This window comes from Muscardinus avellanarius (genome assembly GCF_963383645.1).
Source record: "Muscardinus avellanarius genome assembly, chromosome: 9".
Taxonomy (NCBI): domain Eukaryota; kingdom Metazoa; phylum Chordata; class Mammalia; order Rodentia; family Gliridae; genus Muscardinus; species Muscardinus avellanarius.
The window spans coordinates 102,258,817-102,264,130 of NC_137795.1; the positions used below are offsets into that span (position 1 = coordinate 102,258,817).

Genomic DNA, 5,314 nt, shown 5'->3' on the forward strand with positions numbered 1-5,314 from the left:
GCACGCGGCTCCTGGTGCTAGGTGAGCTGCGGGGCTCGCGGCGGCGGGCGGGGTGCGGGGTCCGGTTTTTGTGGGGAGCCCCCGGGCTGTGCTCTACAGCCGCAGCCCTGACTTTTGGGGCTGGCAGCCGGCTGACTGTACTGGGTGAGTCTCCGGGGGTGCGGGGTCGGGAAGGAAGGCGCAGGGCCCGGGAGCTGCTTCTGCTTCTCGCACCCGCCTCCCGGTGCTGCGCTCCGGCCCGAAGGACTTGGAGCCGGGGCCTCGGAGTTTGCGTGCGGGGCTGTGCGTCTGTGTTCGTATGAACAGAACTTCGGTCCTGGCACCAGACTCACGGTCGTAGGTGAGATTCGCGCGTCTCCTCGCATCTTCTTGCTTCTGCCGCTGGGTCCCTGGGAAGCTGGCGGGGGCGGGAGGGGGCTGAACTCGAGCTGGGGGCGCCAGGGTGTTGGCGAACACGGGGTCAGCTGGGCAACTTCACCTCTCCGAGGACTACGGGCTGGGTTGGGGGGTTCAGGGTCTGGGAACCCGGCAGAGACAAGGGTGGTTTCCATTTCTCTGTTCGGAGTGCTTACGGAGCCAATGAGAGGTGGGGGAGATGTATTAGGAGCCTCTAGACTAGGAATGAAGACAGAAGGACAGACCTGGTTTGGGGAATAAGGTAGGAAGGGGTATATCTGCTACTAAGAGGTAAAAAAACAAAACTAAAAGCGAGATGGGCAGGGAATAGCCGGTATGAGCCCGAGTAGGTGGAATTTGAAGAGCACAGCTCCGGACAGGTGTCAGGGGCCGAAATTATTCAGATCAGGCTCAGTTTATCTGAATGCTGATCAACAGAGAAGAAAAGGGCTACTTGGAAGCCAACAAGGAAAGCAAATGAACAGGACTCAGTAAAGATGCAAGAAGTGGGAGGCTGAGATAGGAGGATCACAGGTCAGCTGCCAGCCCCAGCAACTTAGTGAGGCCCTCATGACTGCTTAGATTGTTAAAAAAAATAAATAAAAATAAAAATAAATCAGCCAGGCTTTATTGACTTACTGTTTGGCAGTCTAGATTTAAAATTAGAGGCAAAACCCTCAGCTTTTTTCCTGCTAAGCTGAGGATCCCTTAAAGCAGGTGTGGGGGAGGGGCCCAATATCCACACCTCCCCCTGGCTGATCAGCAAAGCCATGAGCCTTCTGTCCCTGTTGGCCTGAAATCTCTATCACCCACACACTAGGTTAAACAGCCCAGACTTGCAGAGAGTTCATGGGTCACAGAAACAGGTATTAAAATGCAGATATTTTGCCAGGGAGTGAGAAAAATTTTCTGAAAGAACTTAGGTTGTTGGGGAGGAAAAGACCTTAAAAGTTACCTGGTGATGAAAATCCTGAGGTCAGAGATGACAATAAACTCCATATGTTTACCTGGATGATTTGATAAACACATTACAGGCAGTGTTTGTGACTGAGCTAAATCGTTAAGCTAAATCGATGGGGCTCAGTTACACTAAAGTAAGTCTAAAATAATTTCTGGATTCTTGTGACCCTCTGAGTTGGCCAAAGACTGACTTTGGAATCAGCAGAGGGATGCCAGGTTCCAGTCCCTGGCTCTCTGATGACTTGCTGGTGACTTTGGAAGTTAGCATGGGAAATTCGGTTTCTGTGGAATATAGGCATGGAGAGGAGGGCTATGCATGTGGCTGAGAAGAGGTAAAAATGTCCCAGTTTTGCCTGAGTGTAGGCCAGCCCACAGCAGAGCACAAACAGCAGCTCCCTGGTGCACACGGATGGAGGCAGCCAGGCCTACCCCTTGCAGGCACTCACACACACGGAAGCAGGGCTGAGCCCAGCCTCCCAGTGAAGTTGTAAGGGCAGTGTCTCCAGTGTGGTCAAGGTCTGCTGTGTTTGTCCTGCCTGGGAGCAGCTGATATGTGGCTCAAGACACAGCTTTAATTTTTGCAGTGGGAACTGAGCATTTGCTGAGTAAAGGGATCAGAGAAGTCCATGGTGCTCCTAGAAGGCCGGGATCCCAGAGACAGAGTGGAAGTTAACAGGCTGAGAGCAGAAAATCTGATAAAGCCAGGCGCTGCAGGTAGAAGTGAGATGGATGTGACTGTTTCAGCCACTAATGGGCTGGAGGTGTAAGGAATTAGCAAGGAAGGAGTTGGGTGGGGGGAGGAACAAGACCAGGTACATAATCTGCAGGCCCAGCTGGCAATGAAGATGTGGGGCTTCCTGTTCCACATATTTAGGATTCTGAAATGGCATCCCCAAAGCATTAATCCATGCGTGTGGTCCTGATCAGGAGTGTGTGGGTCCCACCTCCATGAGAGAGTTCTGGAAGGTCACCTCCTCAGAAAAGCAGATGAGGTTTATAACAAATTTTCTCCAGAGTCCTGGATGCTGGGAATGAATGGGTTCTCGCTAGAAAGAGATTTCTTCACTTTAACAGAACTGCTAAGAACCAACCCCCCCCCCAAAAAAAAAAAAATCAAGGAAAACGAAGAACAGGAAGGAAACTCAGGTGTCACTTAGAGGGAGAGAAATTGATGGGATGATTTCATGTACCATTAAATGTTTGAACACCTCACCTCATGACCGCAACTGTAAAACGAAAGGATGCCCTCACCTGATCACACACAAAAAATGGGCCATCTGTATATTGCCTGAAGAAGCTTCCCTCCCCTAAAATGTCTCTGTGATCCCAATTCCCTTTTACTCTTTGCCCTCAGAAAATAGTAGCGTGGTTTGGGATGCGGCATTCTGGTTTTTTTTTGTTTTTTTTTTTTTGTTTTTTTTTTTTGAGGGCGATCTGGCTGAGACATCTGTCACCCCATTGATCGCCAGGGTTGATTCGGCTGATCTGGCTGGCTAGGCGGGTGTCCCCTTCCTCCCTCACCGCTCCATGTGCGTCCCTCCCGAAGCTGCGCGCTCGGTCGAAGAGGACGACCTTCCCCGAATAGAGGAGGACCAGGACTGGTCTTCGGTCAAGGGTATACGAGTAGCTGCGCTCCCCTGCTAGAACCTCCAAACAAGCTCTCAAGGGATGCGGCATTCTGAATCCTCATACCACTTAACCTTCATAACTCTTCTGAAAAGTCAGTTCTGTGATTCTCACTTCACAAGTAGATGGAATAATGCAGAGATGCAGGAATCTTAAAGGGACTGCACTGAAATTGCACACGTGGGAACCGTCAATTCTAGCACTTGGATCCTGTGGTTCTGATTTTGATCCAAGGCCTCATTTAAATAACTACTAGATAAAAGGGTGAGAAGTAGACAGGTAAAGTCTCGTCAATTGAAGAGAAATCCAGTAACGTCGATAAAAAAAAAAATCATGTGAATATTAGACGGTGCCGTTCCGAATGCCACTTTAGGAGGGGGGAGAGACAGTGGACAAGGCCTGGCCATAGGATTAAATGGATGAATGTTAAGTGAAAGGCGGGAGCACCAAAGAGGAATGGGACAGTACCCCAAAGCAGGCAGTACCTGTGACTAGGTGTAATTTTTCTTTGTGATCACCTGCCTTCTCTCTTACACACACACACACACACACACACACACACACACACACACACACTTCCCAGGCCCATGGGGTCTCAGCAGCCCTGCTCCCTACACCCCTTCACTTTCAGAGGACCTGAGGAAGGTGACCCCACCCAAGGTCACTGTGTTTGAGCCTTCAGAAGCAGAGATCACCCAGAAAAAAAAGGCCACCCTCGTGTGCCTGGCCACGGGCTTCTACCCCGACCACGTGGAGCTGAGCTGGTGGGTGAACGGGAAGGAGGTGCACAGCGGGGTCAGCACCGACCCTCAGCCCTACAAGGAGCACCCCGCTCAGAATGACTCCAGCTACTGCCTGAGCAGCCGCCTGAGGGTCTCTGCGGCCTTCTGGCTCAACCCCCGCAACCACTTCCGCTGCCAAGTGCAGTTCTACGGGCTCACGGAGGAAGACGAGTGGAGCCAGGACTGGGACAAACCCAAGCCCCTCACCCAGAACGTCAGCGCCGAGGCCTGGGGCCGAGCAGGTGAGCGGGCCTGGGGGTGGGCTGGGGACTGAGCCCGGCCAGCACCAGAGGAGAGCAGAAAGACCCGGGCACAAGTCAGGAAGACTAGACACAGGGATGGTGGAGTGGGCGAGGAGGGACTGATGCCCACCATGAAGGTGAGCTGGGCACCTGCAGCCAGCTCCTCCCCAGATCCACACCCCCCGCAGCTGCTAGCTAGGACCCCTTTCTACCTGCACTCAGTGTCTGGTAGCCTCCTGGTCCCCTTGTTTCTGCTGCTTGACATGGTTTTTAAGAATAATCGGCTGATATTGGTACGAGAGAGGGAAGGTGGCACCAGAGCCATCAGAGGAGGATGGGCTGGGCTGTGTCTGTTGGCCTGTGCTGACCTTGAAGATGGCTTAGATTTTTGACATTCTTAAGAAGATGAGGTTTCTCACCCACCCACGTCTCTCCCTCTTTTTTTTTTTTTCAGACTGTGGCATCACCTCAGGTGAGTGAGCTGTCTCCATCTTCCCATCTCCCTTGGTCTTGGCTCTGGAACCAAGGCATGGAGAACCCAATGACACTAGGGCTTGAGGGAACCCAGAGCTAGGTGCTCAGAGGTCTTACCTGCACTTACTTACTTTACTTACCTCTTACCCTTCCTGCCAACAGTGTCCTACCAGCAAGGGATCCTGTCTGCCACCCTGGTCTATGAGATCCTGCTGGGGAAGGCCACCCTGTATGCTGTGCTGGTCAGCGCCCTGGTGCTGATAGGGATGGTAAGGAGGGGGGATGGGCTAGGGTAGGAAGATGAACAGAAGTGGCAGAACATTGTGCATGGGATGGAATGGGATCTCAGAGCCCGCTCCAGCTGAGATACATCCAGTCATCTCATTAAGACCACAATGGACTGGGGAGAAAATGTAGGGATTTTTATGAAATGTACCACTGGCAGATAGGAGTGGGAGAATCAAGGAGCCCATCTCAAAATCAGGCCCCAGTATCCGCCTCTTGTGCCCCATTTCCAGTCTCCCATGGCCCCTGGGATCCTGACAATATCCTGTCTTCCTCAGGCCAAGAAAAAGAATTCCTGAGGCTGGCTCTGACAGCACATCCCAAGACATTCTTCAGCCTTCCCTGGATCTCCTGCACCGCTCCAGTCCGTGTTCCTTAAGAGTTACTCTCCGCCTCTCATCCCTTTCCAACATGGATATTCAGCCTTCCTGTCTACTTCCGTGCATATTGAGCTCACAGCCCTGGATCTGGAACAGACCAAACCAATAAAATTGACATGCTGGCCCAATTGTGTTTCTAGGGTGTCTTTGGGGGACTGACCTTTCTTGA

At 52.1% G+C, this 5,314-nt stretch overlaps 1 gene segment (V, D, J or C); it reads left to right on the plus strand.

The window, feature by feature from the left end:
- The first annotated feature begins 732 nt into the window (after nt 1–732).
- On the plus strand, nt 733–5,064 carry LOC308266879 (T cell receptor beta constant 1-like). The segment is given in 5 exons: nt 733–742; nt 3,614–4,006; nt 4,461–4,478; nt 4,643–4,749; nt 4,999–5,064.
- The last annotated feature ends 250 nt before the right edge of the window (nt 5,065–5,314 follow it).